The sequence below is a fragment of the Mytilus californianus genome, unplaced genomic scaffold (genome assembly GCF_021869535.1).
Source record: "Mytilus californianus isolate M0D057914Y unplaced genomic scaffold, xbMytCali1.0.p SCAF_18, whole genome shotgun sequence".
NCBI lineage: Eukaryota > Metazoa > Mollusca > Bivalvia > Mytilida > Mytilidae > Mytilus > Mytilus californianus.
Genome location: NW_026262666.1, coordinates 10,674,496 through 10,702,222, shown reverse-complemented (window position 1 = coordinate 10,702,222; position 27,727 = coordinate 10,674,496). Strand labels below are relative to the sequence as shown.

Below are 27,727 nucleotides of genomic sequence, written 5' to 3'. Positions count from 1 at the left end.
GAATTAGAGAACGAGATATATATAAAATCTTGTAATTTTTCGATTTTTTTCCCTTCTATCTATTGAACATGATTAAGGACATATGTTCATGAAATGTATGACTTAATCTGTATTTTTTTCACCATTTGTTTGTATAGTTAGTTGCATTTATGTATATGTATATATATAGAAAAATAAAAAATGTGGTATAATTGCCAATGAGACAACTGTCCACCATAGACCAAATGACACAGAAATTATCAAATATAGGTCACCGTATGGCCTTCAACAATGAGCATAACCCATATCGCATAGTCAGAACAGTCTCCGGGACAAGTTTGCACTTCCGCTGAGTGCAAAAGTTGTCACCTTAATTTTTGGAGTTAAGTTAAAATGAAGTTGATAACTTGGTTGTTATTGGTTCCCTGATATTTGTCCTAAAAAATTTTGGCTCTAGCACCACTGTTGAAAAAGTTATGCCCCTTTTTTCAACAATTTCCTCAGAGGAAAAGTAGTTTTCCTCAAGGGAAATCAAATTTCCCTAAAGGAAAAAGATTTTTCCTTAAGGGAAATTGTATTTTCCTCAAGGGAAAAGATTTCCCTTAGGGAATTTGCTGCATTAATATTTACTTTGAGGAAATTCTATTTCCTCTGAGGAAATTTGCGGCTCTCAATTTTCCTTTGAGGAAATTCTATTTCCTCTGAGGAAATTTGCGGCTTCAAATTTTCCTCTGAGGAAATTTACAGCTTCAAATTTTCCTTTGAGGAAATACTTTTTCCTGTGAGGAAATTTTGTCAACTGCAATTTCCTTTGAGGAAATTTTTAACAAACACTTTTCCTTGAGGGAAAATTCAATACCACAAATTTCCTCTAAGGAAAACATTGTTCTCCAAATTTCCTCCAGGGAAATTTCTGTACATCAACTTTCCCTGTAGGAAATGTTTTCCCCTATTTTTACTCATTGTAAATTTCTTCACTATACAAACAGTATGAACATAATGTTTACAAGTCTAAATAAATGATACAAATGATATTTAAAACTTTAATAAATTTTTGACTCAAAATTATCATGACATACAAAAACAATACAGTGAGTCTGACTGTTTGGGTCAAGGTATTGTACATACTTTATATGACTTTAACTTTGATTTATAAAATATTTTTTGTAGCAAAGTATTCTGTTTTCTTTGTTATTGTTTTAATTGTATACATTAATAAGCAACCAATTTGAATGTCATACCATTTGTTGTGTTCTTAAGAATGCCTTCATATTTGCAAATTAAATAATAAAATAAACACTTTTCTTGTAAATTTTAATTTTCCTCTGTTTCAGCTGCTGTGTACAGTTATTCAATCCACTACATAAATTCCTTCAATTCTTAGAGAAAACATTTTTGCAATTTGTTCTTCGAAGATCTTCTTCAGTATATTTGATATGAGGGAGCGATGTAAATGAGTGGATAAAGCTGGTGTTGAGTCTTTCAACAACAAAATACTATTTTTTTCTTCATTTCTCCCTTCTTTCGATGAATATATATAATATGTTGTTGCATTTATACAATTGTGTTTTTCTGCATCTATGATAGAACTCCATTTTGTTTATAGCCATTATCATGTGATTATGATGAAATTTCATATTTCTTTTTTGCAGGAAAGCACACATTCCATTTCACATTAATCCAATTAGCGCACCATGTAGATAGATATCAACTTTCAGTTTCCTATTCAGTATTGACCTATTGATCATGATAACCAAGATGTCTGATCACCTATAAATACACAAAATAAACAAATAAAATGTTATAAATGGAGAGAGAAACAGCAATAAAAAAGCTTATTTTGTCATGTTTATGAACATTTTAAGAATATTTCCTTTCTTACTTGTGAGTTCTCTTAATTCTGTGCTTTTTGTCTATCGGTTTTTATATTAGTTGATTTTGTGCATTTTATCAATCTTTCGTGTTAAGGCAATTGCAACGGTTATTTTACAGTTTGTTCTTTATATGTTGAGCTGTTAAACCACTGTCCAAAGTTTAGGTAGGGTTGAGTGCTCACAAACCTGATTTTTTTATTACATGTATTAGTTTTTATTGATTTTTAACTAGCTGTCAGTAACTGTGAGTACTAACAGATCTTTGTGTCTTTTCGATTAACATGATTAAGGGAAAGGTATAAATTTCCTGCTTAGTCCGGACTGTTTATTTTTGTGCAGGCAATCTACCAGTATGTCATTTGTTGTCTAGTGAAGAGTTGTCTTATTGGCAATCATGCCACATTTTCTTATTTTTATATAACCTTGCCATATTCTGATTGTCCCTGTCCCAAGTTTGGAGCCTGTAGTTTATTCTGACACTAAAATTTAGTGGTTGTTGTTGAGTCATATCTGTCATATTTATTTCTTTTAATTTGTTTTGTTATAAACTAGGCAATTAGTTCTACAGTTGGGATTATATCAATTTTTCATCAGAGGGCCTTTTATAGCTGACTACTTTGACAATAGGGCATGGATTTTCTCATTATTGAAGGCCGTCACTGGCCTATTATTGCTTTCTTAGAGCCATGATCAATAGTTTTCATATTTAATATACCACATCTTTTTATTTTTATAATAATCATGATAATCATCTTTCAAGGGCAATAACTTTTATAAAAGTGGCCTTATGAGTCTTATCGAGCATCTTTAATGAGTGTTTATTAGACGAAACGCGTGTCTGGCGTAAATACAAAATTTAATCCTGGTATCTATGATGAGTTTACTTACCATTTAGGTTTTGTTGACTTCTGCAAATTTTAAATTGCCTATCATTTCTGCTGTTTATAATTTCTCTGTATCTTCTATAGTTCTTGTCCTGCACATAAAAAGAGTAAAAATTATTATTTAATGACATCTTTCATCAATAATTATTTTGCTGTTTTATGTATAAATCAATGCGTGTTTAATAAAAAGCTGTACCATGAGTGCTTGATAAGCTTATTGCCTTCTTAGCTTGGGTTTATGCTTTAAATGAATTTTAATGATCAACTACATCATAGAAAAACTGAGCACTGCGCAACTAAGACCCCCCTAAAAAAACAAAACTACAGGCTCTAAAGAACCCGTGTCGCTCACCTGACTCTATTTGGGTTTTTGAAATCCTATAAAAAAGATAAAATCATAACAGATACTTTAATAATGATTGAGGCCATATTTGGATTGTCCTACTTCGCTGGCAGCCATCTTGGACGATGGATCGGCTACAGAGTAACAACACTTGGTCAACACCTCATAAGGAACATTCATGCTATGTTTGGTTTCATTCCATTCAGTGGTTCTCTAAAAGAAGACATTTGTATGTATTTCCTATAGGGTCCTATCTTAAACTAAGTCCCCCCCTGGCAGCCATCTTGGATGATAGATCAGCAACAAAGTAACAACTCTTGGTCAGCACCTCATAAGGAACATTCATGCCATGTTTGATTCCATTCCAGTCAGTGGTTCTCTAGAAGAAGTTCAAAATGTAAAAAGTTAACAACGGCGACGGACGACAACAGGTGATGAGAAAAGCTCACTTGGCCTTTCGAGCCAGGTGAGCTAAAAAAGGACATGCACACAGAGTGGTATTCATTGAAACAAAACATGAAAATAATTTGGCTCCATTTAGGGATATCACAAGTGTATATAAGTTTAAGGCCTAATTTTTGAACAAACACAATTCTAAAACCTTCCAAAGTGTGAAAATGGACAATTTTAAACAATTTTCGAACAACTAAAATTCCATAACTCTGCATCTTATATAAAAATAAATAGGGGATGATACTCCGGCTTGCATATCATATAAATTTATAAAGGAAGATAACTGAAGAACGGTAAAATTTATACTATTAAAATTTGAACTTGATCTGATTTTGTGGTAAAAAGTATTGTGTTAAAGTTTAATAAAATTTGGTTGAGGCAAACTTAATTTAGAGGACGGAAACAAAAAAATCATCATTTTTCCATTTGTAAAGGACATAACTCTAGAACAGTAAAAGTGACACCACCAATATTCAAACTGTTTTTTGTGGTAATAAGCAGTGTGTGCAAATTTCATAACATTTGGTTGAGGCAATCTAAAGTTAAAGTTAGAGAGCGGGAAACCAAAAATTCAGTAATTTTTCCATTTATAAAGGGGCATAACTCTAGAACGATAACACTGACACCACAAAAATTCACACTTGATCTGAGTATTGTGGTAATAAGCTTTTGTAAATGTTTTATAGCATTTGGTTGAGGCAAACTAAATTAGAGAACAAAAACCAATGACTTTGGGACAGACGGACAGACGGTCAAGGGTTGACCCACTATGGGTCATAAAAATGAAAAGGGAGTTTATGTCAATATATAAAATCAATTCACCAAAGTTTCATAAAAATTGGTGAAAGCATTCTTGAGACTATCCAAAGTCCCAATATACAACTTAAATCAGAAATTTTAAAAATTGAAAGGGAAATTAACATGATTATTAAGTCAGGAGCCTATGGCATTTGTCAGTTTTGTATGATTTTTAATTTTAGTTTCTTTTATATATTTCGGAGTTTAGTATGACGTCCATTATCACTGAACTAGTATACATTTTTGTTTAGAGCCAGCTGAAGCACGCCTCAGGTTGTGGGATTTTCTCGCTGCATTGAAGTCACATTGGTGACCTTCGGCTGTTATCTGCTCTTCTGGGCGGGTTGTTGTCTCTCTGACACATTCCCCATTTCTATTTTCAATTTTATTTTAAATTCTATTATAAATGTTAGGCTTCTTGTTGATTTGTTTTACCTTTTATTATATTTACAGCTTTCTATATGCATAGGTGCTTGAGGACAGGATCCTGTTTTGTACCATATATATACTAATATACCACATTTTTACATGTTAACTATCAACGTGAATCTCGACTCCTGTCCTCAAGCACCTATGTCTATATCATGTATATGGTGTGAATTTTGCTCATTGTTGATGGTCGTACGGTTATCTATAGCTCAGCGAAGCAACATCACAACTATAATAATAATAATAATAATAATAAATACTCAATATATATCTACATAAAGACATTACTTACACATACTTTGTAAAATATAATGGCATTTTATGAGTGTAGATATTCTTTAAATGCATGGAAAAAATTTGCTGATATTTTATCAGGGATAACCCATGAAAGCTTTAAAGCTTTTTTCCAATGGGGTCCCTTCATGTAAACGGCTTATAGTTTCGACATACAAAAAAGATATCACACAAATTAATATGACATAAAAAATTCATATAAGAATAATTTGAATAAAAAATGAGTTTAAGTTATAAAAAGAAGTCTGATGAGGCCACACTATCTAACTTTTGGTCAAGTACTCTTTTGACGCTAATTTTGAAATCCTTTATGTTCTTTATTTTTTTAACATTATTAAGAAAAATATTTGGCAACATATTCCAATCTTGTATGCCATTAAAATAAAATGTATTTTTTTGTTAACTCTTTACTGGTTATAATTATTTGGACTAGGTTTTCCCCACCATCGACATCGTTCTGTGGAAGAAACGAGTTTGACGCATTAACAAAAAGATCATGTCTGTAGTGACAAGTTACTGTGTGTGCTTAATTACCAATATTTGAATTTCATGAGCCTTCTTTTTGAATATTTGTTTCTCTTCATTTTTTGGTACAATACTGACGTCGAGTGCTGTTGTTGTTGTGCTGTTTATTTTTTACAAAAGCGATCAAGTAATGCAGGGGGAAGGAAACTTACTTAAAAAACCAAAATGAGCCGTAGGCCTACATAAATATTTACTGCAGTCAGTATCCCGATATACATGTATATACTCTTTAAGACTCATTTCACAGAAAAAATTAATTTACAGGGGCTCATTTGACAAATTATCATCTTTCGTAATTTAAGTTATAAAATCTAAATTTTAAGTGATCTAAAATGTTCATGACTAACGAGTATTTTCACTTACAGTACGATTTAAAATGTTCATGACTAACGAGTATTTTCACTTACAGTACGATTTAAAATGTTCATGACTAACGAGTATTTTCATGAACATTTCAAAGCTATTTCTGTTACTGTGAGTTTATTATATATTTATCACAAAAAGCTAATGCTAATTTCTTTTCTTTTAATATGAAGCCCCCACCCCTCCTCCAGCTTATCTGATTAATTTACGATCACTCTGAGTAAAGAAAGTAAGTCACAATTGCTTATATCAGGTATTTTAAATTCTGGTTGATAGTTGTCCCATCACCAATCATACTTCATCTCCTTATTTTTTTTTTTACAATAAAGCTATATTTAGATGCGGTATAGTGATGAATATGTTAACATGCAGCATGCTTGTAAATAATTGTTAAAATACAGCACAAAAGATGCATAATATATCAAACTCGAGTCAACGCCATGTCAAAAACTAAAAAAAAAACCAAAAAAAAAAACCGATCAAATGACAAATAGTCTATAAAAACAAACTATAGCATACCAAAATATATAATTTGTAAAGACTTACATGCAACTAGGCCTATACAGTAGCTCTATGTTCTTATAGATCTCATAACATTACGATTGAAAGTCAGATTATTTGTGTGTAAGTTTATTAGAAAATTCAACGAGACACGTCCTAATCAGGTAAAATCCAAGATAACAATTTACAAATTCAGATCTACTGCCTGTTGTATATTGCATGCTTACATGGTTGTATATTGCCAAACGAATAGATATGTATGGTACGGGATGGCGGCTTCGAAGCGGAGACAAAAAGACCCAGATAAATGAAAGTGTAGAATTTTGTTGTTGAGATTTTTTTTTTAAAGAACTAAAGATTCATATCTCAGAATTTGAATATAGCATCTCGTTTTCTTTAGATAAATTGTTAGCTATTACTGGCTATAATAATTACCCCCTTATAAGTATTCGCAAAACATGAAGTTAATGATCAATGAATAGGAAAACACTTTATAAAGTATAAATATTGGTAAACGGACAGCAAGTCATAGGACTATTATAGTTCGAATAAATTAGTTTACAATAACTGTTGAAAGGTTATGAGAGAAAAATCTGGATGAATTTATTTTTATTAGAATGATTTATTTTACAGTAAAGGCTTCATATTTTTAATCAGTTATTTGTAAAAGAAAGGTGACATGTTTAGGTACCAGTCTTGTATTACAACTCCAGTTTCCGGTGCATGTCAAAACATGGAGGTAAATAAAATAGTCCATTTTTTTCAGAATTTTTTTCTGGACTCAATTTTTTCTGTTTGATTAAAAGTTTATGCTGAATTGAAACATATATATAGATTTAAAAAAAATCTTGCATCTTTTTGGGGATATCAATCCAAGAAAGTGGAAGGATATCATGTTTACTGGAAGTGGTGCGGCCTAGTAAAAACAGCAAACAGAAAGTAGAAAAAAATTGTTTTGACTTCAGCGTTATGTAACTTTTTATTCTTCGTGGCATGACCCACTTTTTTTTCGATTAAATCACAATTTCACATTAGTAAATACATGATATGAACATGAAAATTTTTTTCTATGTAGCATTTTTAATTTTTTTATTTTCAAAGATCAGCTGTTTTGCATGTAAGCCTATGGAGCAGTCAATTACAAGACTGCAACCTGCATAGGGTAATTTTTTCCTATCTTCACTGCAAGGAAGTAGCTCATGTGGACTTTTGTGTGCCCAGAATGACAAAACATCATGATTTAAGGAGTTTTTAAGAAAAGAAAATCATGGGGTATCAAGTTACAATGAAAAAACTGAAATTATGTAATAATTGTGATTTTTTATACAAGACACCATTCAAAAGTATAAATAGATATAAAGCACATCAGTTTGAGGTAAATTGAGATTCTGGTAGTATTACATACATGATTTTTAATTAAAAAGAACATAGAAAGATTTTTTCCTCTATAAAATCTTCTTCTTGTGATGAAAATTCTAGTTGCGCTGTTTCATTGAAAATCAGTGTAAAGTTGAAGGGACAGCTACATACAAAAGTAATTTTTTTCTTTATGGGTTATTATTTTTATGGCTCAATTGTTGACATATAGGTAGAATATGCATAAAATGAACTTTTGGTGAAAAGATTTTCACAAAATGTTCACTTTACAAGAGTCTATGACTTCTTTTCCTGTCTGCGGCACTGTATGATTAATTGAAAATTCCATATTTGGGTTAAAAATTTGTTTAAAAAGTAGAATTTTTCTAAAACTATCCATCATGACAAGGATTTTTGTGATTAGGTGTGACAAGTAATCAATATTCTTACCAAAAACACCAACTTGAGTATTCATTTTGTTTTTTCTTGAATTTTATTGCAAATTTTATATGCATTGGGGTGTCAAGTACAGTCTAAAACCATCATATAGTAGACATGTATAAAGACATGTATAGTCAAAAAAGAGAAAGGTATGGTCATTCTTGTCTTTAGATAGTTGAATTGCAACAAATTCTTCAATATGAAAAAGTTTTGGGTAGTTTTTCAATTTGACTTAAACAAGAGGCCCACTTGGGTAGATTTCATGGAAAAAAGGGGGAGGGGTAAACTATTGAATGTGGTTCAATCAAATAGAAGGAAAAAAATAAAAATAATAGATAAGAATTCTCTTCTAGCTTCACAGTATCCAAATAATAAAAAATCATTCATAAAGATAGACTATAATGAGATTTACAGATCATTTGATAGGCATGACTTATTTCCAAATTTTGCCTTTTTTCAGAAAGGGGTACTCCTTTAATAGTGGGATTATATTTATTAATACAACTAAACAATTCTTTTAATGGCATTTTTTATGTTCAAATATGGCAACTTAATGAAACTAAGTAAATGATTTATTTTTTTAAGACATTTCATTATAGTTATAGGTACCAGTCTTGTATTACAACTCCAGTTTCCGGTGCATGTCAAAACATGGAGGTAAATAAAATAGTCCATTTTTTTCAGAATTTTTTTCTGGACTCAATTTTTTCTGTTTGATTAAAAGTTTATGCTGAATTGAAACATATATATAGATTTAAAAAAAATCTTGCATCTTTTTGGGGATATCAATCCAAGAAAGTGGAAGGATATCATGTTTACTGGAAGTGGTGCGGCCTAGTAAAAACAGCAAACAGAAAGTAGAAAAAAATTGTTTTGACTTCAGCGTTATGTAACTTTTTATTCTTCGTGGCATGACCCACTTTTTTTTCGATTAAATCACAATTTCACATTAGTAAATACATGATATGAACATGAAAATTTTTTTCTATGTAGCATTTTTAATTTTTTTATTTTCAAAGATCAGCTGTTTTGCATGTAAGCCTATGGAGCAGTCAATTACAAGACTGCAACCTGCATAGGGTAATTTTTTCCTATCTTCACTGCAAGGAAGTAGCTCATGTGGACTTTTGTGTGCCCAGAATGACAAAACATCATGATTTAAGGAGTTTTTAAGAAAAGAAAATCATGGGGTATCAAGTTACAATGAAAAAACTGAAATTATGTAATAATTGTGATTTTTTATACAAGACACCATTCAAAAGTATAAATAGATATAAAGCACATCAGTTTGAGGTAAATTGAGATTCTGGTAGTATTACATACATGATTTTTAATTAAAAAGAACATAGAAAGATTTTTTCCTCTATAAAATCTTCTTCTTGTGATGAAAATTCTAGTTGCGCTGTTTCATTGAAAATCAGTGTAAAGTTGAAGGGACAGCTACATACAAAAGTAATTTTTTTCTTTATGGGTTATTATTTTTATGGCTCAATTGTTGACATATAGGTAGAATATGCATAAAATGAACTTTTGGTGAAAAGATTTTCACAAAATGTTCACTTTACAAGAGTCTATGACTTCTTTTCCTGTCTGCGGCACTGTATGATTAATTGAAAATTCCATATTTGGGTTAAAAATTTGTTTAAAAAGTAGAATTTTTCTAAAACTATCCATCATGACAAGGATTTTTGTGATTAGGTGTGACAAGTAATCAATATTCTTACCAAAAACACCAACTTGAGTATTCATTTTGTTTTTTCTTGAATTTTATTGCAAATTTTATATGCATTGGGGTGTCAAGTACAGTCTAAAACCATCATATAGTAGACATGTATAAAGACATGTATAGTCAAAAAAGAGAAAGGTATGGTCATTCTTGTCTTTAGATAGTTGAATTGCAACAAATTCTTCAATATGAAAAAGTTTTGGGTAGTTTTTCAATTTGACTTAAACAAGAGGCCCACTTGGGTAGATTTCATGGAAAAAAGGGGGAGGGGTAAACTATTGAATGTGGTTCAATCAAATAGAAGGAAAAAAATAAAAATAATAGATAAGAATTCTCTTCTAGCTTCACAGTATCCAAATAATAAAAAATCATTCATAAAGATAGACTATAATGAGATTTACAGATCATTTGATAGGCATGACTTATTTCCAAATTTTGCCTTTTTTCAGAAAGGGGTACTCCTTTAATAGTGGGATTATATTTATTAATACAACTAAACAATTCTTTTAATGGCATTTTTTATGTTCAAATATGGCAACTTAATGAAACTAAGTAAATGATTTATTTTTTTAAGACATTTCATTATAGTTATAGGTACCAGTCTTGTATTACAACTCCAGTTTCCGGTGCATGTCAAAACATGGAGGTAAATAAAATAGTCCATTTTTTTCAGAATTTTTTTCTGGACTCAATTTTTTCTGTTTGATTAAAAGTTTATGCTGAATTGAAACATATATATAGATTTAAAAAAAATCTTGCATCTTTTTGGGGATATCAATCCAAGAAAGTGGAAGGATATCATGTTTACTGGAAGTGGTGCGGCCTAGTAAAAACAGCAAACAGAAAGTAGAAAAAAATTGTTTTGACTTCAGCGTTATGTAACTTTTTATTCTTCGTGGCATGACCCACTTTTTTTTCGATTAAATCACAATTTCACATTAGTAAATACATGATATGAACATGAAAATTTTTTTCTATGTAGCATTTTTAATTTTTTTATTTTCAAAGATCAGCTGTTTTGCATGTAAGCCTATGGAGCAGTCAATTACAAGACTGCAACCTGCATAGGGTAATTTTTTCCTATCTTCACTGCAAGGAAGTAGCTCATGTGGACTTTTGTGTGCCCAGAATGACAAAACATCATGATTTAAGGAGTTTTTAAGAAAAGAAAATCATGGGGTATCAAGTTACAATGAAAAAACTGAAATTATGTAATAATTGTGATTTTTTATACAAGACACCATTCAAAAGTATAAATAGATATAAAGCACATCAGTTTGAGGTAAATTGAGATTCTGGTAGTATTACATACATGATTTTTAATTAAAAAGAACATAGAAAGATTTTTTCCTCTATAAAATCTTCTTCTTGTGATGAAAATTCTAGTTGCGCTGTTTCATTGAAAATCAGTGTAAAGTTGAAGGGACAGCTACATACAAAAGTAATTTTTTTCTTTATGGGTTATTATTTTTATGGCTCAATTGTTGACATATAGGTAGAATATGCATAAAATGAACTTTTGGTGAAAAGATTTTCACAAAATGTTCACTTTACAAGAGTCTATGACTTCTTTTCCTGTCTGCGGCACTGTATGATTAATTGAAAATTCCATATTTGGGTTAAAAATTTGTTTAAAAAGTAGAATTTTTCTAAAACTATCCATCATGACAAGGATTTTTGTGATTAGGTGTGACAAGTAATCAATATTCTTACCAAAAACACCAACTTGAGTATTCATTTTGTTTTTTCTTGAATTTTATTGCAAATTTTATATGCATTGGGGTGTCAAGTACAGTCTAAAACCATCATATAGTAGACATGTATAAAGACATGTATAGTCAAAAAAGAGAAAGGTATGGTCATTCTTGTCTTTAGATAGTTGAATTGCAACAAATTCTTCAATATGAAAAAGTTTTGGGTAGTTTTTCAATTTGACTTAAACAAGAGGCCCACTTGGGTAGATTTCATGGAAAAAAGGGGGAGGGGTAAACTATTGAATGTGGTTCAATCAAATAGAAGGAAAAAAATAAAAATAATAGATAAGAATTCTCTTCTAGCTTCACAGTATCCAAATAATAAAAAATCATTCATAAAGATAGACTATAATGAGATTTACAGATCATTTGATAGGCATGACTTATTTCCAAATTTTGCCTTTTTTCAGAAAGGGGTACTCCTTTAATAGTGGGATTATATTTATTAATACAACTAAACAATTCTTTTAATGGCATTTTTTATGTTCAAATATGGCAACTTAATGAAACTAAGTAAATGATTTATTTTTTTAAGACATTTCATTATAGTTATAGGTACCAGTCTTGTATTACAACTCCAGTTTCCGGTGCATGTCAAAACATGGAGGTAAATAAAATAGTCCATTTTTTTCAGAATTTTTTTCTGGACTCAATTTTTTCTGTTTGATTAAAAGTTTATGCTGAATTGAAACATATATATAGATTTAAAAAAAATCTTGCATCTTTTTGGGGATATCAATCCAAGAAAGTGGAAGGATATCATGTTTACTGGAAGTGGTGCGGCCTAGTAAAAACAGCAAACAGAAAGTAGAAAAAAATTGTTTTGACTTCAGCGTTATGTAACTTTTTATTCTTCATGGCATGACCCACTTTTTTTTCGATTAAATCACAATTTCACATTAGTAAATACATGATATGAACATGAAAATTTTTTTCTATGTAGCATTTTTAATTTTTTTATTTTCAAAGATCAGCTGTTTTGCATGTAAGCCTATGGAGCAGTCAATTACAAGACTGCAACCTGCATAGGGTAATTTTTTCCTATCTTCACTGCAAGGAAGTAGCTCATGTGGACTTTTGTGTGCCCAGAATGACAAAACATCATGATTTAAGGAGTTTTTAAGAAAAGAAAATCATGGGGTATCAAGTTACAATGAAAAAACTGAAATTATGTAATAATTGTGATTTTTTATACAAGACACCATTCAAAAGTATAAATAGATATAAAGCACATCAGTTTGAGGTAAATTGAGATTCTGGTAGTATTACATACATGATTTTTAATTAAAAAGAACATAGAAAGATTTTTTCCTCTATAAAATCTTCTTCTTGTGATGAAAATTCTAGTTGCGCTGTTTCATTGAAAATCAGTGTAAAGTTGAAGGGACAGCTACATACAAAAGTAATTTTTTTCTTTATGGGTTATTATTTTTATGGCTCAATTGTTGACATATAGGTAGAATATGCATAAAATGAACTTTTGGTGAAAAGATTTTCACAAAATGTTCACTTTACAAGAGTCTATGACTTCTTTTCCTGTCTGCGGCACTGTATGATTAATTGAAAATTCCATATTTGGGTTAAAAATTTGTTTAAAAAGTAGAATTTTTCTAAAACTATCCATCATGACAAGGATTTTTGTGATTAGGTGTGACAAGTAATCAATATTCTTACCAAAAACACCAACTTGAGTATTCATTTTGTTTTTTCTTGAATTTTATTGCAAATTTTATATGCATTGGGGTGTCAAGTACAGTCTAAAACCATCATATAGTAGACATGTATAAAGACATGTATAGTCAAAAAAGAGAAAGGTATGGTCATTCTTGTCTTTAGATAGTTGAATTGCAACAAATTCTTCAATATGAAAAAGTTTTGGGTAGTTTTTCAATTTGACTTAAACAAGAGGCCCACTTGGGTAGATTTCATGGAAAAAAGGGGGAGGGGTAAACTATTGAATGTGGTTCAATCAAATAGAAGGAAAAAAATAAAAATAATAGATAAGAATTCTCTTCTAGCTTCACAGTATCCAAATAATAAAAAATCATTCATAAAGATAGACTATAATGAGATTTACAGATCATTTGATAGGCATGACTTATTTCCAAATTTTGCCTTTTTTCAGAAAGGGGTACTCCTTTAATAGTGGGATTATATTTATTAATACAACTAAACAATTCTTTTAATGGCATTTTTTATGTTCAAATATGGCAACTTAATGAAACTAAGTAAATGATTTATTTTTTTAAGACATTTCATTATAGTTATAGGTACCAGTCTTGTATTACAACTCCAGTTTCCGGTGCATGTCAAAACATGGAGGTAAATAAAATAGTCCATTTTTTTCAGAATTTTTTTCTGGACTCAATTTTTTCTGTTTGATTAAAAGTTTATGCTGAATTGAAACATATATATAGATTAAAAAAAAATCTTGCATCTTTTTGGGGATATCAATCCAAGAAAGTGGAAGGATATCATGTTTACTGGAAGTGGTGCGGCCTAGTAAAAACAGCAAACAGAAAGTAGAAAAAAATTGTTTTGACTTCAGCGTTATGTAACTTTTTATTCTTCGTGGCATGACCCACTTTTTTTTCGATTAAATCACAATTTCACATTAGTAAATACATGATATGAACATGAAAATTTTTTTCTATGTAGCATTTTTAATTTTTTTATTTTCAAAGATCAGCTGTTTTGCATGTAAGCCTATGGAGCAGTCAATTACAAGACTGCAACCTGCATAGGGTAATTTTTTCCTATCTTCACTGCAAGGAAGTAGCTCATGTGGACTTTTGTGTGCCCAGAATGACAAAACATCATGATTTAAGGAGTTTTTAAGAAAAGAAAATCATGGGGTATCAAGTTACAATGAAAAAACTGAAATTATGTAATAATTGTGATTTTTTATACAAGACACCATTCAAAAGTATAAATAGATATAAAGCACATCAGTTTGAGGTAAATTGAGATTCTGGTAGTATTACATACATGATTTTTAATTAAAAAGAACATAGAAAGATTTTTTCCTCTATAAAATCTTCTTCTTGTGATGAAAATTCTAGTTGCGCTGTTTCATTGAAAATCAGTGTAAAGTTGAAGGGACAGCTACATACAAAAGTAATTTTTTTCTTTATGGGTTATTATTTTTATGGCTCAATTGTTGACATATAGGTAGAATATGCATAAAATGAACTTTTGGTGAAAAGATTTTCACAAAATGTTCACTTTACAAGAGTCTATGACTTCTTTTCCTGTCTGCGGCACTGTATGATTAATTGAAAATTCCATATTTGGGTTAAAAATTTGTTTAAAAAGTAGAATTTTTCTAAAACTATCCATCATGACAAGGATTTTTGTGATTAGGTGTGACAAGTAATCAATATTCTTACCAAAAACACCAACTTGAGTATTCATTTTGTTTTTTCTTGAATTTTATTGCAAATTTTATATGCATTGGGGTGTCAAGTACAGTCTAAAACCATCATATAGTAGACATGTATAAAGACATGTATAGTCAAAAAAGAGAAAGGTATGGTCATTCTTGTCTTTAGATAGTTGAATTGCAACAAATTCTTCAATATGAAAAAGTTTTGGGTAGTTTTTCAATTTGACTTAAACAAGAGGCCCACTTGGGTAGATTTCATGGAAAAAAGGGGGAGGGGTAAACTATTGAATGTGGTTCAATCAAATAGAAGGAAAAAAATAAAAATAATAGATAAGAATTCTCTTCTAGCTTCACAGTATCCAAATAATAAAAAATCATTCATAAAGATAGACTATAATGAGATTTACAGATCATTTGATAGGCATGACTTATTTCCAAATTTTGCCTTTTTTCAGAAAGGGGTACTCCTTTAATAGTGGGATTATATTTATTAATACAACTAAACAATTCTTTTAATGGCATTTTTTATGTTCAAATATGGCAACTTAATGAAACTAAGTAAATGATTTATTTTTTTAAGACATTTCATTATAGTTATAGGGTAATTTTTTCCTATCTTCACTGCAAGGAAGTAGCTCATGTGGACTTTTGTGTGCCCAGAATGACAAAACATCATGATTTAAGGAGTTTTTAAGAAAAGAAAATCATGGGGTATCAAGTTACAATGAAAAAACTGAAATTATGTAATAATTGTGATTTTTTATACAAGACACCATTCAAAAGTATAAATAGATATAAAGCACATCAGTTTGAGGTAAATTGAGATTCTGGTAGTATTACATACATGATTTTTAATTAAAAAGAACATAGAAAGATTTTTTCCTCTATAAAATCTTCTTCTTGTGATGAAAATTCTAGTTGCGCTGTTTCATTGAAAATCAGTGTAAAGTTGAAGGGACAGCTACATACAAAAGTAATTTTTTTCTTTATGGGTTATTATTTTTATGGCTCAATTGTTGACATATAGGTAGAATATGCATAAAATGAACTTTTGGTGAAAAGATTTTCACAAAATGTTCACTTTACAAGAGTCTATGACTTCTTTTCCTGTCTGCGGCACTGTATGATTAATTGAAAATTCCATATTTGGGTTAAAAATTTGTTTAAAAAGTAGAATTTTTCTAAAACTATCCATCATGACAAGGATTTTTGTGATTAGGTGTGACAAGTAATCAATATTCTTACCAAAAACACCAACTTGAGTATTCATTTTGTTTTTTCTTGAATTTTATTGCAAATTTTATATGCATTGGGGTGTCAAGTACAGTCTAAAACCATCATATAGTAGACATGTATAAAGACATGTATAGTCAAAAAAGAGAAAGGTATGGTCATTCTTGTCTTTAGATAGTTGAATTGCAACAAATTCTTCAATATGAAAAAGTTTTGGGTAGTTTTTCAATTTGACTTAAACAAGAGGCCCACTTGGGTAGATTTCATGGAAAAAAGGGGGAGGGGTAAACTATTGAATGTGGTTCAATCAAATAGAAGGAAAAAAATAAAAATAATAGATAAGAATTCTCTTCTAGCTTCACAGTATCCAAATAATAAAAAATCATTCATAAAGATAGACTATAATGAGATTTACAGATCATTTGATAGGCATGACTTATTTCCAAATTTTGCCTTTTTTCAGAAAGGGGTACTCCTTTAATAGTGGGATTATATTTATTAATACAACTAAACAATTCTTTTAATGGCATTTTTTATGTTCAAATATGGCAACTTAATGAAACTAAGTAAATGATTTATTTTTTTAAGACATTTCATTATAGTTATAGGTACCAGTCTTGTATTACAACTCCAGTTTCCGGTGCATGTCAAAACATGGAGGTAAATAAAATAGTCCATTTTTTTCAGAATTTTTTTCTGGACTCAATTTTTTCTGTTTGATTAAAAGTTTATGCTGAATTGAAACATATATATAGATTTAAAAAAAATCTTGCATCTTTTTGGGGATATCAATCCAAGAAAGTGGAAGGATATCATGTTTACTGGAAGTGGTGCGGCCTAGTAAAAACAGCAAACAGAAAGTAGAAAAAAATTGTTTTGACTTCAGCGTTATGTAACTTTTTATTCTTCGTGGCATGACCCACTTTTTTTTCGATTAAATCACAATTTCACATTAGTAAATACATGATATGAACATGAAAATTTTTTTCTATGTAGCATTTTTAATTTTTTTATTTTCAAAGATCAGCTGTTTTGCATGTAAGCCTATGGAGCAGTCAATTACAAGACTGCAACCTTTAACACCATGGAGCCAGTAAATTAACAAACTATTATGATGGATTTTTTTCTTTACAATCATTGATCATTATTAATATTTAAGAACAACTTTTGTTTACAAATTCGTTTTAATAAAAAAAGGTTCAAGAAAAAAACTTTTTGAAAATTAGTCTGTTAGTTTCCAAAGAAAAAATATCTTAAAAACTGAACTGTGAGTTTTCAATCGTTACGTTTTGTTATACTTTTTTTAGTGTTAATCTCAGTAAAGACAAATTTGGTGATAAAATCGATTTGTTGGTCTTTCGCAAAAATAAAAAAAAAAAACATACGTCATAATGTAATCTTATAAAAAAGGGGGGGGGATGGAAGAAATTCAATATTGATCCTTCAAGGGACAAGTGAACGTGGGAGATATTCATTCCTTACTGTAAAATATTGAGTTTTTGGTTGATTAATGTCGGGTGTGTCTGACGTATCGAATAATATATGATAGGTACATGTAGGTCTTGTAATTGAGACCGCCCATGATACGGTCGGAAAATTTCGACTGCCAATGAAAAAGGAGGGACAGAAAATTGGCCTAATACCAGGCTACTTACAGTCCACTCGAAGAGTGTTTGCAAGGATTCACCGTCCCCATTCGGACGTGGCCAAATGGACGACACGTTCCACTGTCAATACTGCTAAGGATTTATTGCCGGTCAGAAGAAGACCTGTAACGACGCTATTTCTATAGTTACTCTAGTTCGCTAACAAATTCGCTTCTTGTTCCATTGAATATAAAGGAAAGTGTTATCTAACATATATATATATATATATATTTTTTCTTGAACTACTATAAATAAAGTAGTTCATTTTAAAATGTATTCTTTAAAGGTTAAGAAAACAATAAGTTAAAATGGCTGGTACATACATGGCTTCATGGCTAATACCAAAAAGGTGGTGTCTTCCCGATTGTCCCACTTTTTGAAATTACAGGTAATAAAGTAATGAAATTTTGTGGGACAATCGGGAAGATGTTTGTGGGACAATTCGGAATTTTAAATGTGGGACAATTGGGAACTGTTTTGTTAGTGATTAATTTGTTTTTAAAGTGTGTAGCAGGTAATTACAAGCAATATACCAATGTTACTTATATAATTTTAAATAAACATGGAGAAAAGATGGCATTTACATATTTTATTTTGTTTTGTGATATTTTGTTAAACTGACTGTCCAAATAAAGAACAATTATATAAAAAGATAGATATATTTTAACTTCATAAAAGATTAAATAGACTCTTATAACATAGATAATTGTAATTGAACATATATATAGTCCATAATTGAAAAAATTAGAAGTATCAAGGAAAGAATAAAATTAAATTAAAAGATGTGTTAAAGAGATGTCAAAGAGATAAGAATAATTTTACATGTTCCAAAATTTCAGGAATTTGTTCTAAATTGACAGGTTTTAGGCTGATAATAAATATATTCATAAAACAAAGAATTAAATAAAATTGAGAATGGAAATGGGGAATGTGTCAAAGAGACAACAACTGAACAAAGAGCAGAAAACAGCCCAATGCCACCAATGGGTCTTCAACACAGCGAGAAAATCACGCACCGGAGACAAGCTTCAGCTGGCCCCTAAACTAAAATGTGTACTAGTTCAGTGAAAATGGACATTACACTAAACTTCGAAACATATAAATGAACTAAAATTAAAAAAAAACATACAAGACTAACAAAGGCAAGACTTGGGACAGGCGCAAAAATGAGCGGGGTTATACTTGTTTTGTGATATCTCAACCCTACCCTATACCTCTAGCCAATGTAGAATAAACAAACACACAGCAATAACATATTCCATATTAAGTCTGATCATAAAAGTGTTCAAGTGAGCATTCAATTCAAGCGAACAAAAGTGGGGGAATTTAAAAAAAAAATATTAATAAGAAAATCCTTGAATTAGAAAATCATAAACATAAAACAAAATAATGAGCAGATATGTTGATTTTATAGCTACTGGTATAACTATACGCAATAAAAAGAAATTGACCCCCTTGCTGGGTCAAACCAAAGAATGGAAAGTTGGAATTCGTCTCCTCAAAGCACGCTGCATTTTGGACTTGGAATAAAGACTGGTCAGTTCTTACTTAGAATGATGTGTCTGTGTAGGGTGACATGTCTTCCTACAGACTGTTATCTTGTGAACTAGCACGTTAAAATCCGGATTGTTGACTGTGTCGTTCTTGTTCTTTTCAAAGAAGGTTTCATATTCATCTAAATCCAACATGTTCTCGTCCTGATTATGCATTCAACTTGCCGCTGGACGTTTAACAGCAATCAGTTCATCTTTTTATAATAAAATTGTTCAGAGGACATTGATGACATTACTGGACAACAGGGTGACCCCTTGCCCTCTATTTTATTAAATTCTAATTATTAAGTAACAAAATAGCTTATGCTTATGTAACATTTTGATTGTAAATGTTTGTTTTTTCTAAATCAGTCTCTAGACCTTTTAGTCTGAGAGCTCATATATGTGAAAAGAAGACAAAATTGCGTCCATATGTTTAAAATTTAAATAACAACTTTAAAATTAAAAAAAAAAAAATATTGATATTTAATTTATAAATAACCTAACATTATAGATATCGTTCATTACATATATTTTATATTGTTTAATCAAAAGTTCCTTTTAACTGATGATTTATTCAACAATTCATAATTACATTTACAAAATTGATATCAACAACTACATGTAGTATGTTCATGCAATAATTAATTTTAATTTGATATTGCAAAATAAACAACAATTGCATTGTTTATTTAAGAACATTTAAAATATGAAAATAATGTGGGACAATCAGAACTTTTCATGTGGGACAATCAGAACTCTTAAATTTTAAAATGTGGGACAATCGGGAATAAACCAAAAAGGTATAGCCAATTTCCCGTTTATTTTTTTCTTTGTTTGGTTCACATGTTCAAATTTAATAAATTAATGAATTTAATAATTTATTGATATCCTAAATCTTCGGTAGAAAAGAAAGTTAATCTTCTCATCTGGACTCTAATATCTGCATATCTATTATCTATTTTGGGATTGAAAAAAAAAATATCTTTAAAAAATGCGGTTTCGAGCCTATTTCTTCATTTTAATTTGGTTACACGTTCAGCAATAACTGATACAAATATGATATATTACCAATGATAAGGCCATATATTTGAAGCTGTTTAAAATTTTGTACATTATAGCTGAGACTACGGACATTTTTTTTTGTTAATTGTTCTATATAAATAATCTTACTATAAGTTATCTCAGGTCTGAACAAAATGTTAGTATGAGTGTTCTCATGAGTTTTGTTTGATAATTTTTTGTTTAATTCAGTTAAAAGTTTGTTTTTTTTTACACGAGAAGGTCTGCTAAAAAGTTTTTGATGATCTCTTTTTTTCAGCATAACAAACGGATACTCTTTAATGTACACTAGGTGGACTTTCCTCTGTTCCGATGAAGGCAGTGCACGTCTTTCATTTAAAAGATTAAATCGTAGTTTTGCAACAGACGGTGGCACATCGGGCATTGACTTACCATTTTATAATTTATAACAATTATGATTAACCATATATTTATGAGTTATAACAAAATTATTTTTTGTACATTTATTTAAGATGATCGAGATTTGAGAATGATATGAAAAAAAATAAAATATATATTTTACAAAAAAAAGTTATCTCAGGTATAGTTATCTAGTATAAAATATATCCACTGGAAATAAGCCCTTCAAAAAAACAAATCCCCGTTTACTCATTGCGAAGTTTATTTGCTAGTGTTTTTTTAATCTTTTGTTTTAATGATTTTATTATATTATCTTTTTTGTGAACATTTTGAGTGGTTGAACATAAAATGGACACCGATGCTACAAAGAAAATTTGTTTAATGTCATCTGTTACAATATATACTAAGTATTACACGTGGACAGGATGTTCCCCCGAAAATTAAGGTATTCAAAATAAGTTACACACACCCCAAGGGTACACGCCACTGTCATATGGAAAATTACTGGGTCACCAGTAAACTGGTAATCAGCCATGCAACTAATCAGTTGACTGACCATGCCACTACAATTTAAAAAGTTTATCGTTAGATCAAAATGAAATATTTATTTTAATTTAAAATTGAAGAACTAAAAGGCTTTATCATAAGTATGAAGGGAAATAATTCAACAAAATCGGATTATTTCCCAAAAGATTATATTTTTTAAAAAATTTTCCGGGGGAAAATAGAAAACTGTATATATATAGGGTCCCATCAAGGATTTTATAGAAATCCTTGGTCTCATGAAATGGATTTCACACAGACATAGTTATAATTTATACATTTATTGATTCTATGATTTCTTGAGAAATCAGGAGCGAAATATAACAAATATTTAGTTTTGATATTAAATTAAATTTACCTTTCCTCGCTATAATTCATTTGACATAACATTGAGGGATTTAAGGGTTTGTCCGTACAAAGTGTTTGTCATTAGTATTTCACATGACTTACGGGGGGGGGGGGGGGGGGGGGGGGGGGGGGGTTGTAGGACCTTTGTCGGGATTCCGGGATCGGGTGTTTTAAGCTCGGGATTTCGTGATTGATCCTTTAGGGATCCGGGAATTCTTTTTCGAATTTCGGGATGTCGGAATTTAATTTTTTTTACATTCGGGACCTCGGGATTCCATGTTTTTAAGCCCGGGATAACGGGATCAGGACCCCTCCTACCCCCCCCCCCCCCCCCTCACTTATTGTTTCCGCGCTTTGCCTTAAAGCTCATTATTCAGACTGTTTCAGACAAGATGATGAAAATAACGTGCAAGGCACTTTTTTCGATCATCGTGAAGTGCACTCTCCCCCTATTTAAAAATTATATATTTATAAATCCTCGTCCTTTTTAAAATTACCACACTCTTTGTGATTACCGTTATGCTATTGTGCTAACAGTAACCCGGGACTTGATTTACATGTAATATCAGGGGCGATTCCAGCCAGGATAAAGGGGGTCCAAATATATGTCTCCATTAAATGCATTAATCGTTCACAAAAAGGGGAGTCAAACCCCCGGATCCCATCCCACTTCGATCCGCCACTGATTGTGAATATAAATTTATATAATTGTTACTTAAAAGTCATAGACTAGTACTATAGCTCCGAGCACCTGTTTTGGGATATATACAGCTAATTAACCGTAAATAACTGAGAGATAATGAATAACAAGTTGATAATTGTCTATTCTCTGCTAATTAATGTACCTGCAATTAACCCTGATTCATTTGTGAGACCACCGACACTAAACATATTACCTCAAAGTTAGAGGTTCTCCGTTACTGGGAACTTCATATCGGAACCGATCAATTTATTGGTTCCATTCCCCCTAGTATTAATGATCCATTTGCAGTGACGATGACAATCATAGGTATACTCATTACTGTTGATTTTGCATGATAACATACATGTTATGTCAACTAACTTCTCCCAAGGATTTGTATAGTGAGACTCTATACAAATCCTTGCTTCTCCTTCCTACGGCGTCAGAGAGAAAAAAAAAGTCTGGCAATGCGTCATAATTATTTGGACTACTACCATATGACTTTTAAAAAAAAAAAAAATAATGTATTTCACTGATTCAGTGATTGAGATTGTGCTGACGAGACATTTCAGCATGTGAAATCTTAATTGTTAGTCCAAGTACACAGTTATCATCCATTGATTTTCATTTTTTACAAAAAGATTCCCATGTGTGGACCATGTATTACTTCAAAATTTATTTATTTATATTTTTTATGCATAAAAAGTAAGTACAATGAAGTAGGGGGATGAAATTATTTTATTTTAGTTTGAGAATCACCCATACTTCTTGTATGATGTCACCTTAGCCTACAAATTACCAAAAAGAAATACATTTTTATTTCCTCTAGCTTATGTGTATGCCTTTTCATATACATGTAAAATGTGTTACTGCCTATATTGACCTTAAATGTTATTCAGTCTTGCATGGCCTAATGGGACCTTGTTCTACTCAAGTGGTATGCTATAAGCAGATAAGTAACTTTCTTCCCTTTTGAAATACAAATAACTTTTTTTTTAAATATACATGGAGAATTTTTATATAAGCCTCCTCCCCCCTTAATTTGAAATCTCTATTTTCAGGCATAGGCTCATATAAATTCGACTTTTGAAGAATTGAAATAAATCTGAGACAGCAAATGAGTATTCAGCTGCTTTACATTAAAATACATCATGAACATACATGTGACATACACAATTATATATATTAGTTATAAAGACATTTAAAAAGCAATTTTTTGCAATATTTAAATAATGTAGGCCCAAATCTTGATAGTTAAACGTTAAACTTTAAACGGCAAAAAATTAACACCCAAAGTTCAAACATAAGAATGAACTAATAGTCTTTCATGTATATATGCTATTGCCATGAAACTAGGTAAACTGTCTTATAATTCCCTAATCTTAGTTCATGCCAAGTTTGATTAAAATTAGTATTTCTACTCTATTAGGTCTCTAGTGTGGATAGTGTATAACTTGCAAATTATTTTCATACTCCTTCCAAATTTATTTCTTTAAATATTACGGATGAAATTACATTGGAAAAAAATGTGTTTTTTTTTATTAGGTTAAGGATGTTCGCTCCTCTTGATTTTGAATTTTTACCAGATATTCGGAATCCTCTGGTTTTATCCATGCAGTGCCATTAAAAAATTTTGCCCGCAAACCCCTGCTTTTCTTTTCATATTTTTATTACATAGTTTAAAAAGCCATATTTGAAAATCTTATAAAATCCTTGTTATTTTTCCATAGCTTTTGAAAGAAAAAGGTGCCAGTGTTAAGTGTATGAAAAGTCTAGAGAGAATCACTTCCCGCCAAATTTTTAATGGCTTATATCTTAAAAACAAGCACACGGACCCTTCATTTTTTCTGTTTTTTTTAGTTCCTTAATTCATATACTTTCAATTTATAACAGTCTTTTAAAAAGCTTGTTATTTTGAAACAGAGTAGTGAACATCCTTAAGTAGTGATTTGGTATAGTTTGAAAAGGTAAAATATTAGTATGTCTGAAGTTGTCAAACTAAATTATAGACCCTTTAAACATAAAATTGTCCATATTTTGAGTTATAGCTTATAGATTTTTCTATTATGTTAATATGTCCTGTCCCAAAAGTAGTACACTACACTGTAAAAATCTCTATTAGATCGAGCCAGCGCAATTTTTTAAATTTGCCTTTTTAGCTCATCGTTCCGAAGGAACAGTGAGATTTTGCCATCACTTGGCATCCGTCGTTGTCTGTCGTTGTCTGTCGTCAACGGTTGGCGTCCGTCGTGTGTAAACTATTTCATACATCTTCTCCTCTACTGAACCAATTCCTACCAAACTTAAGCTGAATGATCTTTAGGGTATGTACAATAAAGTTTGTGTTTTGTTTTTTGTTTCATCAAAAAACATGGTTGTCGTTGTCATGGCTAAATAAGAACATAGGGGTAAATGCAGTTTTTGGCTTTTATCTCAGAACCCAAAGCATTTAGAGCAAATCTGACACAGAGTAAATTGTTCATTAGGTGTTCAAAGTTCTACCAGCCCTGAAATTTTCTGATAAATCTAATAACCTATTGTCATGATTGTTGGGTTGCTGTCACTAAATTGGTAATTTCAAGGAAAATTTGCAGTTTTTGATTATTATCTTGAATATTATTAATGATAAAGATAAACTGTAAACAGCAAAAATGTTCAGCAAAGTAAGATCTACAAATAAGTTTCTATAACCAAAATTGTCAATGGACCCCTTAAGGAGTTATTGCACTTTAACGACAATTTTACACAATTTGTTTATCATGTTTTCTGACTTTAAACAAACTTCTCCTCTGAAACTACTTAACCAATTCTAACCAAACTTAGGCTGAATGATCCTTAGGGTATTCAGAATAAAGCTTGTGTTTTATTTTCTGTTTCATCAAGAAACATGGCTGCCATGTCTAAAAATAGAACAAAGGGGGGAAAATGCAGTTTTTGGCTTATATCTCAAACACTAAAGCATTTAGAGCAAATCCTATGCGAGGTAAAATTGTTCATTATGTCAAGTTCTATCAGCCATTAAATTTTCAGATGAATCGAACAATCCATTGTTGGGTTGCTGCCACTAGATTGGTAATTTTAAAGAAACTTTGCAGTTTTTATACGTTTGCGGTCAAAATATTGGTATGACGTTGTCGTCGTCCAAAGACACATTGGTTTTCGCCTTCTTACTTTAGTTTAAGTGAATGGATCTCTATGAAATTTTACCTATAGGTTCAATACCACAAAAGGAAGGTTGGGAATGATTTTGGGGGTTATGGTACCAACAGTTAAGGAATTAGGGCCAAAAATAAGCATTTTTGTAACTTCCAGACATAACTTGTGTGTTAGTGTATGGACCGCTCTGACATTGTACCATTAGGTTTGATATCACAAAGGGAATGCAGGGATTGATTTTGGGGGTAATTGCCTCAAAATTTTAGGAATTGGGGGCCAAAAAAGGGGGAAAAAACAAGCATTTTTCTAGTTTCATGACAATAACTTGTGTGTAAGTGTATGGATCTTTCTGAAATTGTACTACAAGGTTCCATATCACAAAGGGAAAGCTGGAATTGATTTTGGGGAGTAATTGCCCACAATGTTTAGGAATAAGGGGTCAAAAAGGGGCCAAAAATAAGCATTTTTCTAGTTTCCAGACAATAACTTGTGTTCAAGTGTATGGGTCTCTCTGAAATTGTACTGCAAGGTACCATACTACAAAGGGAAGGCTGGGATTGATTTTGGGGGTAATTGCCTCAAAATTTTAGGAATTAGGGGCAAAAAAGGGGCAAAAAACAAGCATTTTTCTAGTTTTAGGACAATAACTTGTGTGTAAGTGTATGGATCTTTATGAAATTGTACTACAAGTTTCCATATCACAAAGGGAAAGCTGGCATTGAGTTTGGGGTTTTTTGCCCTAAACGTTTAGGAATTTGGGGCCAAAAAAGGGCCAAAAAACAAGCATTTTTCTAGTTTCCAGACAGTGTATGGATCTCTCTGAAATTGTACTGCAAGGTACCATACCACATAGGGAAGGCTGGGATTGAGTTTGGGGGTAATGAATCATAAGGGGGTTCAAAAAGTTTGGGAGGGATTTTTTTTCCTTTTGTTTTCTTTAAAATTTTCCATTTTAAATTGTTTATTTCTGATTTATATATAAAAGCAAATAATAATGATATGGTTTGAATAGGTAAATTAGAAATTTTTAAGTTCTTAGACCACATTCATTTTGTGAGCCTCTTGTTTTAATTGCTTCTATAAGTAATATATTAATTTGAAATTTTGACGACAGACACATACAGATTATACCGTTAACAATATTTCAGAGTTTAATGTTGTCAAGCACACAAATCATAGAAGAATAGTTAATCACGTCATTGTTGTCCATTGAAATATTAGTATGAACACGATGAAAAAGTATGGGAATGTTTGTTTGTTAAACTATTGACCGTGGTTATGTCTTTGAAACTGTTGACTGGCAAATAGTCTGTGAAATGAAATAGCACAAATATTTCATTCCTTTTTTATATCATGGTATATAGAATAACACATACTGATGTATAATAATAGTTATAGTCATTAAATTATAGTTTTTACCTTTTTTAAGTTTAGGGCAAGAAATATAGAAAATAAAGAAAAATATAAACAATTACAACTGTACAGTAGAAATGATCGGCAAAACAAGATAAACAGAAGACAACAAGGCCTAAATGGTAAGACCACTTCTATATAATAAAAGTGATTGCCCTTGAATGATGACTATTATAAAAATAAGAAGATGTGGTATGGTTAATGAGTTATCTATCCACCAGAGTTCAATGAAGTGGATGCAAGCAATTAAAGACCAATGACGGCCTTCGATAATGAGAAAACCCATACCTTATAAGTCAGCCAATAAAGACCCCAACATGAAAAGATTTAAACAATCCAAATTAGTTCAAAGCCAATAACAATTAATACAAAAATCATGTCTGTGAGCACTCCACCTAACCATAATCTAGGACAGCGGTTCAAATAGCACAACATATGAACAAACTGTGAAAACTGTTGCAAGTGGCTCAACTCATTATCACTGCAAGGCACTAAAACGACTGATATCAAGGCGTGGACACAAAGCACTGAAATAACAGAACTCATAATCATGATCAGTAAGAATATCAAATTTAAGTTTCTCAAAATGTTCATATTAAACATGATAAAATAAGCTTATTTCCTATTGCTGTTTTTTTCTCAATTTA

General features: G+C 30.8%; 1 protein-coding gene and 1 long non-coding RNA gene across 2 annotated transcripts in view; one reads left to right on the top strand and one right to left on the bottom strand.

Moving 5' to 3' along the window:
- LOC127726710 (uncharacterized) overlaps positions 1 to 27,727 on the top strand; it is a 57,510-nt gene that overhangs the window by 3,021 nt on the left and 26,762 nt on the right. The window lies entirely within an intron of this gene.
- On the bottom strand, positions 1,009 to 21,507 carry LOC127726743 (uncharacterized). The gene is made up of 3 exons (XR_007993667.1): positions 21,408 to 21,507; positions 2,742 to 2,829; positions 1,009 to 1,749 (listed from the first exon to the last, which is right to left on the bottom strand). It is a non-coding gene; the product is annotated as an uncharacterized LOC127726743 (long non-coding RNA).